Genomic DNA, 12,530 nt, shown 5'->3' with positions numbered 1-12,530 from the left:
CATTAAAAATGTAATTATATACTTTTTACATTAATAATAATAATAATAACTGAGATTTCTATAGCGCCTTTCAAGGGACCCAAGGTCGCTTTACAGGAATTGGGGCGAGCACACACAAAACAAAACAAAACAAAGGTCAGACAGACAAAACAACAGATAGATTTAAGGGCCGAAAGTCTTGATGAACAGATGGGACTTGAGGGTCCTTTGAAGGCGTCCAGTGTGGGGATGTTGCGAATCTCCGCAGGGAGAGCGTTCCAGAGGGTGGGGGCTGCCACACTGAAGGCTCTGTCCCCGAAGGTTCTCAGTTTGGTGCGGGGGGTGGTGAGCAGGCCAGAGTCTGAAGACCGCAGGTTCCGGGGTGGGGCATGTGGGTGAAGGATGTCCGATAGGTACTGGGGGGCAAGGGCATGGAGGGACTTGTAGGTGAGGAGGAGGACTTTATAGTTTATGCGGAACTTGACCGGCAACCAGTGGAGGTGGATGAGGGTGGGAGTGATGTGCTGCCACGGCTTTGTGTGTGTGAGGACCCGAGCTGCACAGTTTTGGACATACTGGAGCCTGTCCAGGGTTTTGTTGGGAACCCCGAACAGGACACCATTGCAATAGTCCAAGCGGGTGGTGACAAATGCATGCACCAGGGTCTCGGCAACCGACTCCGAGAGTGACGGTCGGAGTCTGGCAATGTTCCGCAGGTGGTAGAACGCCGATTTGGTCACTGATTTGACATGGGAATGGTAGGAAAGGGTGGAGTCGAGGATCACACCCAGGTTGCGGGCTTCAGGAGATGGGGAGATGGAGCAGCCGTCGACCTCAAGGACGAAGTCACCAACCTTCTGGAGCAGTGCCTTGGGTGCCACAACCATGAGCTCTGTTTTACCGCTGTTCAGCTTCAGATGGTTTGAAGACATCCATGTCTTGATGTCATGCAGGCAGTTGACGAGAGACTGAGGGGGGAGCTGGGAGGATGGAGTGGTGCTGAGATACAGTTGGGTATCGTTAGCGTAGCAGTGGAAGTTGAGTCCATGATGTCGGATGATCTGACCGAGGGGGAGCATGTAAATGGTGAACAGGAGGGGGCCAAGTACGGAGCCCTGGGGTACACCGTGGTGGATTGCTTGGATTTGGTGTATGGTTATTGCGTTGTGGTTGTAAATAAAAAACAGTGCTTTCTCCATCAGGGTTGTCCGCTGTGTCTTCAAACATCATCAAAGAGTACCACTATGAAAGCGACTCCAAGACCTGGGCTGACGCTCAGAGTTATTGCAGAGAGAACTTCGATGACCTTGCCAGCATACACAACGAAGATGAAAACGTCAAGCTGATGAGTGTGTCGCAGACCACAACAGGAAACGCATGGATAGGGCTTTATGATAACTTTGAGGCATGGAAGTGGGCACTGAGAGACTCAGACCTAAACAATGGGTTCAGTAACTGGGAAACTAATAATCCAAACATTAAGCACCACCCTGAGAGCTGCACTGAGATGGCATTATCAGGGCGTTGGAATGACCTACAGTGTTTCCATCAGCGTCCTGCAGTCTGCTGTCATGGTAAGAAAGATTTTTACTGAGGTCATCTACAGATTTAAATTCTTAGATCTGGATAACCCAAAAACACCTGATTTTATTCTCTTTATTTCTATGGTATTGTTTTTTCTACTGAATTATTTTGCCGGGCAAACCACTCTAAATAACATTAAATTACCATTTACAATAATTCTTATCAACATCTCTTAACACCTAGTACTTTACATATATATATATATATATATATATATGTGCTGAGTAAACACATTTTGACCCAAAAGCACAACTCAAAGAAAAGTAGATAAGGTAAAAACTCATATTTATTTGGAGTCAAAGTCAGATCAAGACAGGCTATCTTATTTAAAAAGGGGTAATAAGGAACAAAATATATACCAGATAATCTGGCAAGAAAATATTGTAAAATAATCAGTATATTTGCTGCAGGGCAGAAAGTGGGAATATGTGTTCAGGCAGGTAACTCAGAGGATGGTGGGTAAAGGGTTACTGCAGCGCAGGAGGGGAGTGTCTGAATTTAGCCTGTGGCCGGTAAAATGTAGAGACGTATGCATTAAAGGACACCTATTATGCAAAATCCACTTGTTCATGTCTTTTATACATCAACATGTGTCCCCTCTTCTTCATGTCTCTTCTACATCAACATGTGTCCCCTCTTCTTCATGTCTCTTCTACATCAACATGTGTCCCCTCTTCTTCATGTCTCTTCTACATCAACATGTGTCCCCTCTTCTTCATGTCTCTTCTACATCAACATGTGTCCCCTCTGTGGAAAGAGACTCTGAAAGTTTCAGGAACAAAGATTCTCTCTCTTTTTGATCCATTTCTATAAAAACCTGTCTGAAAATGAGCTGATCGGATTTTGGCCACTTTATGATGTCATAACGATTTATTGGCTTGTGTAACCATTAGCCAATCACCAGTGGTGCAGTGGTCGTTGGACGCGGGGGATCGCCGTTCCCCCACTTTTTTGAAGGATGATTTTTTTTTAATAGTCTAATAAATATAAAATCATTGCCAGTGTTATCAGTTGTAAGTGTGTATTTGTTGTAATAATGACGAAAACATAATACATTTCACAGTAATTATAATAAAAAATAAAAACGATTTCCTTAAAAGATTATGATTCGTCATCACGCTCGTGACCCCAGGATCCGTTTATTCACCATGCATATAGGCTTAATCAGAATCATGAGAGAGAGAGAGAGAGAGAGAGAGAGAGAGAGAGAGAGAGAGAGAGAGAGAGAGAGAGAGAGAGAGAGAGAGAGATGCAGCGCTGTCTGTTGCAATACTCTAGTTCAAGCATTTATGTAATTTAGGCCTATAAATTGTTTATGTAACTTATGTGCCGGTGTGTCCATGGTTTTGAGTCTGTGTGTGTGTTGAGCGCAGCGCCGTCTGCTTTTTGCAGTACAGTAACTAAAGTAAGACTAAGCATACCGGTAGTTTTTGTAGACCTGTCTGCCCGTTTTGCGCGCGTGCGCACTTGTGGCATTGTTTGGGATGACCTAATTAAAATAGCGTCCACCCAGTAAAAAAATCCCCACTGCACCACTGCTAATCACCAACCAAGGTAACCCCCCCCCCCCCCGCCCACACCTTATCACCTGAATCTCCTCTAGAGCACCATTGTGTTCTTTGTAAGCAAATCTGTCTCAGAGGGGCGTGGGGAGGGGCTCCTTATTTTCATCTAAAGCAGGGGTGTCAAACTCAAGGCCCGGGGGCCAAATCCGGCCCGCGACTTCATGTTATGTGGCCCCGCAAGAGCTTGCAAAGAATATAATACGTTTATTATACAGTTACATGCCACTTTACAGAAACAGGTTGCCCATAAACTACATGTCCCACAATACATCTTGTTTTGTGACATGTCTGCTTTCAGACGTAGTTAATTAATAAGTTATTATCCTATCCGAAAATAATCCAATTCAGAGGCAATAATGTAATATAATACATTATTTTATACATATATTATATATGTATATAGGTACAACCGGCCCTTTGAGTGCAACCTTTATGCGAAAGCCCGCGATGAAATTGAGTTTGACACCCCTGATCTAAAGTAACAGACAGAGAATCAGCACTTTGGAAACAGGGCTGAAACAGAGGGGATTATGGGTAATGCTGCAATGATCTGTTTGGTGTTTGGAGCTAAACACTTCACAGACATGTTTTGTATATATCTGAGAGCTATAATATATTGATGAAAACACACACCTTTAAAACACACCTGTAAGAGTTGGCAGGAGTTGTCACAATATAGAATACAATGTCTTTCTAAATGCCAGTAGGGACTTGTCTTAGGAGCCGGAGGTTAGCGGGTTGAAGTCCCTGAAGCAGCAAATTAAGGAAGTATGGACTGGTTCTTTGAGACGCCCTCTAAACCACCTGACCCCAACATTGCTCCCATGGCGCTGTATATTAGCTGCCCACTGCTACTTATACTAGGATGGGTTTAATTGAGAGACTATACATTATTTCCCTGTGTGTACGGTGCTTTGTACTGTACATGTGCGTAATGAATTATAGGAGATGTCCATGTTGTCTCTCTGTTTTCTTTCAGAACCAGGTCCTACCAAGTATATTTTAGTGAGAACACTCATGACCTGGCACGAGGCGGTGACATTTTGTAGGTCCAAATACACAGATCTTGCCAGTGTGAGGAACATGAATGAGAACGACCAAATCTCCCCACAGCTGAATGAAAGCACCTGGATTGGTCTCCACAGAAAGACCTGGTCTTACTGGTCTGACAAGAGCCCCAATATCTTCACCAAGTGGGCCACGAGCCGTCCAGTGTTGACAACGAGAACTCAACAATACTGTGCATCAGTCAGAACAGCATCAGGGAAGTGGGTTGATAGTCTCTGTGGGACAACTCAACATTTTTTCTGTCAGTCTTTTCCCCCTCATCAGTACGAAGCAAGATTCAAGTTGAAGTTCCAGTCTGAAGCCGACCTGAATGATCCTGCTGTTCAACAGCAGATTCTAGAGCAGGTACAGTAAGTTGAAATGTATCACTGCTAAGGACTTCAGCTAGCGAGTGAAAACTTCCTGAGAATTGATAGCTAAACTCTCATATCAGCATCTGAATGGACTCTGAATTGTAACCTGTAACCCCTCAAATAACGATCTTTGGTTCTTTGGTTCCTCTACAGCGGCAAGCTAGTTAGCTGGCCATGCTAACTGTAAGCGTTCGTTAGAGCATGACGTTAACAGACTGTTTAATCAATGACTTTGGAGTTTTCTTTCTTTTGTTAAGATTTGTTTCAGGTCAAAAGAAGGAGAAGATCTGGTTTTCAAATTGTTTTTAATTGTGTTTGTTTCCAGCTGCATGCTAAACTGGAGAAACATGGAGTCGCAGACTTTAAGCTCCGCTGGACTCAGACTGATGGGCTGACGTTTCACAAGGAAAAAAAGACAAAGGAGTAGGAAGGTATTCCCTTTTTGTGTTTTATTTGCATTATTATTGTACTTGCTGATTGTTAGAACATCTCTTAGCAGAATTAGCATTAAAATTAGCAGCTTGTGACATTATTTTAGCACAAACAGTGGAAACAGCTAGCATGACAAATTAAACAAAAACATTTGAATCTCCACAAGAAAGCCAATAGGTCAATCTACAGTATTTCTGTCCCACAAATATGTGACTGACTTCTCTTTTGCCGTTTCTTAGGGTTGGACTGATGGACGGTCATTGTGCACAGGATATCATGGTGTTCTTACACATTTACACTCATAACACTGCAGCTGTAGCACAATGTTATGCAGCAGTGGTACATGGCTTTTGTTTCTTAATGTGTTCAGTAGCATGCTGTGTAGCTACAGTACATCATATATCATATGGTTTTGTTTGTACATTAATTGCAGTTGAGTTGAAAATGAAATGGAGGTTTGTTATTGTAGAGCATGAAGTTAGGTTTAAAATCAGTTTGACATTTTTGTTATCTCATATTTAAATCTTATTTTTACTTTTTGTGGCCTTCAATTGTGTAACTCTGTTTAGTAGTAGCATTAGAGATAATCACTTGTGTTTGCAATCAATGATTACAGTGGATTATACCTTTAATGGTAACGTTATATTTTCTTGTGTGATAATTTATTAAATTTGGAACATTAAAAACGACTATTTACTTGTATGAAAACACACACACGAAGGGGGGTTGAAATTGCAGTTTTGGTACAATGAGGATTCACTATAATCATCACTTCTGGTCATGACGAATTCAGTTCCTGTGTTTGAATGAGCTGCATGACTAGTTTCCCCAAAAAAGAGAAATATTAGATATTTTGCATGCAACAGTGTATTTAATTTATAATAGAAAATAAACATGAGATAACCCTTCTTATTTATTGAAATTTGGATATGTACGCAGCATAAAAGTACATAGAACATATAAAGGAAAAGTTTAAATAAATAAAAGGTTTGTAAATCTAAAATAAGAATGAATTAATAAGACATAATAAAGACAGTTACAAAACGTACAGTACAAAGTCAGGTGACAGTGGTCAAGCCTTGAGTCAGCAAGTCAACAAAGAACAGCAAACGTATATATGATAAAGTAAATAAAACGTCCGATAAAACAAGCTTTGCTGCTTTCAAAATGTCCTTCAGCGCAGTATGTGTTGAGATGACTTGTGCTCTGTCAGGGGTTGCTGGTGGGGGGCATGAGCTTTCTCTACAGTTCTAAATTGGTTTGAATCCTACTTAAAGGACAGAAACAACTTTGTTTCTATAGGTAAATACACATCTGAGTTGACAAATATGACATGTGGAGTTCCTCAAGGCTCCATCTTGGGGCCTCTTCTCTTTAACGTCTACATGCTACCACTGGCTCAGATAATGAAGAACAACAAAATAAGTTACCATAGCTATGCAGATGACACACAAATTGACGTAACAATTTCACCAGGACACTATGCTCCAATTCAAACACTGAGTAAGTGCATTGAACAAATCAATGACTGGATGTGTCAGAACTTTCTCCAATTAAACAAAGATAAAACTGAGGTAATGGTTTTTGGAGCCAACTCAGAACATATAAAAGTTAGCGCTGAGCTTCAGTGTGCAATGTTCAAAATAACAGATAAAGCCAGAAATCTAGGTGTAGTCATGGACTCTGACCTGAGTTTAAACAGTCACATTAAAACAGTTACTAAATCAGCCTACTATCACCTAAAGAATATATCTAGGATTAAAAGACTAATGTCACAGCAGGATTTGGAAAAACTTGTCCATGCCTTTATCTTCAGTAGACTCGACTACTGCAATGGTGTCTTCACAGGTCTCACTAAAAAATCTATTAGGAAGCTGCAGCTGATTCAGAACGCTGCTGCTCGAGTCCTCACTAACACTAAGAAAGTGGATCACATCACTCCTGTTCTGAAGTCTTTACACTGGCTTCCTGTGTGTCAAAGAATAGATTTCAAAATACTGCTGCTGGTTCATAAAGCACTGAATGGTTTAGGCCCAAAATACATACAAGTAAATTATGTTTTAATGAAAATGTAGTTCAATAGAGTTGGTCTATTGCGCAGAAATGTAATAACCTGGCATCACATTTGTGGTGCATCACTTCAATTCATTAAACAGTAATTGTGACAGCCTGATGTTTTTTTACTGATGATATTTACTGTCTTTAATTGGTGCAGAATACTCTAAGTACCTTTTGATGATAATATGTGTACTTAAGTAAGCAGGACTTTGACTTGTAACATCGTTTTTCTAGACTGTGGTATTACAACTAGTAAAATATGTGAGTACTACAGTACATCACACTAAATTATACACACTAATACACCATAGAGCTATTCTGCTTAAAAAACACTACTATAAACTAAATTGTCTACTATCCAAACACACTTACATATATGAAAACTCATCCGTACACTGAAACGTGTTGCTTTCCTGTCGTTGGCCCTTAATGTCCTTAATGACCGAGTTAATGGTCGAACGCTCAATTACACCATCTTGATTTGTATATTTCTACCTCCTGTATTCTAAAGTAAGGAGCAAATTATTGGTAATAGGTTTGCATAATTACTTTAGAGACAGATGGGAGGAATTGAAAGAAAGTAAGGGAATATCTACTAAAGGTTTCAGATGTGTCGAAACAAACTGTGCAGTGACGTGTGGTGAGGTTCATGGCTGGTGAGGCACTGACTCTTTCAGAGTCAGATTTACAAATATTATATTTTGACCGTAATCGAAATATTCTGTTATTTTCAAACGCTTTTTTACACACACACACACACACACACACACACACACACACACAACACACACACACACACACACACACACACACACACACACACACACACACACACACACAACACACACACACACACACACACACACACACACACACACACCACACACACACACACACACACACACACACACACACACAGTCTCACACAGTCTCACACACACACACACACACACACACACACCACACACACACACACACACACACACACACACACACACACACACACACACACACACACACACACAACACACACACACACAAACCTACACTGAAGCATTGACTTTAATTAAATGTATTATATCAACAGTTTTCAAATAACTGTAGTAGGTTAGTTGAAAACAAATATCTTACATTTAAATAGGTTCAATTTCATATTATTGCTTGTAACTAACCTAATACAGTGATATGAAATCTGTTGATATAAAACATTTAATTAATGTCAAACGTGTTGCTTTCCAGTCGTTGGCCCCTAATGTCCTGACTGACCGAGTGAAAGGTCACACGCTCAATTACACCATCTTGATTTGTATGTTTCTACCTCCTGTACGCTTGTAACGATCAACTATCTAAAATAGTTGTGTTAATTAAACGCACAAGGGGTTCTTGAATGAAATAATATTATAAAGGTAAACAGAAATAATAAACGGATACTCTGCTCCTTAACCTCTTAAGCCCTGAGCCTGTTTTTCAGGTTTCAGGCTCGAAAATGCCACTAACACAACAAAGACTATATCTTCACTTCTAAAAGGGGTAAATTAATAATCTTTTCTCTCAAAGCAAGGTTACATCTGTGAGTTGGATGTAGAAGTGTCAGAATCAATATAGATGTTTTTATCTTAAAGTAAATTCAGCTGGAACACAGTAAAAACATGTCAATTTTAATGTCCGCCTAAAGAAACCCCATTACTTATAGTGAAAACCACCCTTGAATGATGGGCTAGTAGACTAAAAGCTTTAGGAATCCAAACTATAACATATAATAAGTACCCTGTATCAAGATTGCTACAAAACAAGTGAAATTTGACCTTTTTAGAGAGGTTTAGAAAAATAAAGTCCAAGCGGACACACCTCTGGGTAATTTGGGAACCATCAGTTCCATTTGAACTTTTTCACTGTAAAAATCATTTTATTACTTTGAATTATCACTAGGCTATAGGTATTAATTCCATCCAAATACAACTGTTGTGAAAAAAATAAAACATAGGCCTACTCTGTTATCCTCTTACAGTGAGCCTCTGAATTAGCCCCGAGCGAAAAATGCTAACCTATTACTGCACCGAAAATCACTCCTAGCTCCCTTATTACTTATCCTAGCTGCACATCCAACACATTGTTTATGATCGTAAAGACACAGAATCTAACGGTGCCCACCTCAACACTGAAAGATACAAACTCGTGACGTTATCAACAAAAACGTACATCAAAACAAGTGGCGCTAATGCGCTAGGCTAACATGGCTCACCTTCCTCTTTGTCTGGTCTAAACTGGTCTTCAATGGCATTAAAACGATAACAGCGATGATGTAGTTAATCCATAGGTTAATATCCAATGTGGCTGTGTCCCCTTTGAAATGTTCTGATAATCCATAAGCAATAAAACTGCAATTCCGTTATCTGCTGTCCGCTCTGTGCTCCGTGCGCTCTGGGTCCTGCAAGTCCTGCTTCCTTACGTAGTAAACAATAAGTAAAGTCTGCTTCGTAATGTACTTAAGCTGGCTGGCATTCTTTATACTTTACGCAGGACCATATCTCTGGAACCCATTGGTCGATCCCAAATCCATGTAAACATTACCATTGCGGACGTAATAGAGAAGCAAACGAAACATATCTGAAAGTAGTTCAAGCTTAGTTTGTCAGGGGACATCTTACTTCTTCCTTCTCTCTGTCTATACCCGTGTACACTCATGTTCCGATTAACCCAGCTTCCCCAAATGTCTTTCTTTTTGGTGTCTATATACGCTGGGATCCGGAGTCATGGATGATCCTGCGGTCCTGTGTCCTGGATCGCGAGCGCTGGATCTTGAGTCGTGGCTGTGGTCCTGGATCATCGGTCCTGGATGGATATCCTCGTGGATTCATCTTCCTATTATACACACATGCATTTCCAAACATTTGGACTACCTATGTTGCAAATGTATTATCTTTTCAATTTACACACGGCATCTATTGCACGTCTGTCCGTCCTGGGAGAGGGATCCCTCCTCTGTTGCTCTCCCTGAGGTTTCTCCCATTTTTCCCTTTAAACTGGGTTTTCTTTGGAAGTTTTTCCTTGTACGATGTGAGGGTCTTAGGACAGAGGGTGTCGTATTGTCATACTGATATTCTGTACACACTGTGAAGACCACTGAGACAAATGTAACATTTGTGATATTGGGCTATATAAATAAACATTGATTGATTGATTGATTGAAAGTACAAGCCTGGACGGCAAAACTTTATACCCAGTATATTGCCATAGATATGATGATGGATTATCAGTAAAAATTTCTACGTGGCACAAAGACATTGGATTAACCTTGAGCGGCGTTTTTATTCCGTTGAACACAACTTTTTATCATAAATCAAAAAAGGTAAGACGTAATTATTGTAATATTTTTGAAACCGGATGTTGTTTACTTTCTCTTTTCTGGCTGATAGCTCCAGGAATTCGAGGTCGTACAGTGATGACATTACATGTGTGGAATCTGTGGAGTCTCAGCTTTAAATCGTATATCTTGTTTGTGCAGTTAAGATAGTAATAAGGGCATTTCTACCGTGAGTTCTGTGTAAAAAAGCGTTAGCATTAGTTAGCATTTTTTCGCTCAATGCTAATTCAAAGGCTTGGTATTACTCTTGTGTTTTTTTTAGCTAACAATTGTTCTTATTGTCAGTTAGCGGAGTTTCTTACCTTTAAAAGGGTATGAAACATTAATAGTTTCATAAATGTTAAGAAGCCCTGAGACATAGTCTCGTAAAAAAACGGTGGGAGCTCCCACTGGGGGGACCTTCGGACTTAAGAGGTTAAACAAAATAAACAGAGACAGATTGCATGTATGGATCCATTATATTGACAGTTTTCCAGCCAAATACAAACAAAATTAAACAGTCCGCTCTGCGATACACAAAAAGTGTCTTTGCTGCCTAATCCAGGCTATTGTTCATTGACAAAAAAAGCTGTTGCTCCTTTGCCCGTCGGCGGCAAAAACAGAAATGTTTGTAGACCTTTTCAGGCTATATTCCACAAAAAAAAGGAAACACGAGGTCCAGCGTGGCACAAAGGAGCGATCTCACCCTGTGTCGGAGAGAATCTCTCTCTCTGCGTCCTCTCAAGGAGACGTGCTTCCAGGTCGGTCGATGCAATATCCACATACGGTTACTTTCAGTTACTTCCCCATTGCAAATATATATTTACAATGATATTTACTTTCTTTAATTGACCAGTGCAGGATACTCTATGTACATTTTGATGATACGATGTGTCCTTAAGTAAGCAGGACTTACTTGTAGCATAGTGTTTGTAGACTGTGGTATTACTACTTTAACTTTAGTAAAAGATGTGAGTACTACAGTACATCACACTAACCATTGGTCAGTTATACATACTGATACACCATAGAGTGGGCTTTTCTGCTTCAAAAACACTACTTTAAATTAAATGTTCCACTTTCCAATACACTTACATACAGTATATGATAACTCGTCCGTACAATGAAACGTGTTGCTTTCCTTTCGTTGGCCTTCATGTCCTTAATGACCGAGTTAAAGGTTGAACGCTCAATTACACCATCTTCATTTGTATGTTTCTACCTCCTGTAGCTAATGTCAGGAGCAAATTTTTGGCATTAGGTTTGCATAATTACTTTAGAGACCGATGGGAGGAATTGAAAGAAAGTAAGTGAATATCTACGAAAGGTTTCAGATGTGTCGAAACAAACTGCGGGAACAAGAGCTGAACTTTCTGAGGAGCAAGGTAGGACTTTTAGTTGTTGATTTTATTAAAATAAAATACAACAGATTACAACTTGAATCTATAATTATTTTAATGCTAAAACATCTAACAATTGTACATTTGTCCAACTTCATAACAAGGCAGAGGGTAAGATAACAGTTTTCCTTAGTTTGAGAAAGACTTTTACTATTTGGTGGGGGAGTTATGTTTTTTTCTTAAGACATTTTTAACATTTCTCATATTAAAATGTGTAATCTCTCATTATTCGGACTATGACCATATCTGTAGATATAGATATAGCAGATTATTAGAACCATCCTAGTATATGTGGTGCTCAAAAATGATGGGGTCTTCACTTGGTATGGTATCTAAAAACCTGATGTCTTTTGCCATTAAAAACAAAAATGTTTTCAACAGTTGTGTCCATTGCATTATGAGAGTAGGGGTTCACTGACATGTCCCTAGGGTTAGCAGAATAATACCAGAGTGAACACATTAAAGACAATTGATGAATCATTGGTAAAATAGAGATGACCTATCGTTTAATATATTTAGCATGAATGTAACCTTGACTTTTTTGGTTTAATAACTGAATGATTAAAAAAAAAACGGAACTCTGCCTTATAGGTTTATTTTGTTACTTAGAAAACAATATTTAGACCATGTCATGTCTGGACGATTTTGTGTCTCTGTATTGTAGTAACTTTTGCTATCGAGCCTAGATTAAAACTCCACTAAAGTGGCTCAACACTTACCCAATGTAAAGCACGTGCTGTTAAGCCCG

Source organism: Pseudochaenichthys georgianus, chromosome 11, assembly GCF_902827115.2.
Source record: "Pseudochaenichthys georgianus chromosome 11, fPseGeo1.2, whole genome shotgun sequence".
NCBI lineage: Eukaryota > Metazoa > Chordata > Actinopteri > Perciformes > Channichthyidae > Pseudochaenichthys > Pseudochaenichthys georgianus.
This window is presented reverse-complemented; position numbering follows the sequence as displayed.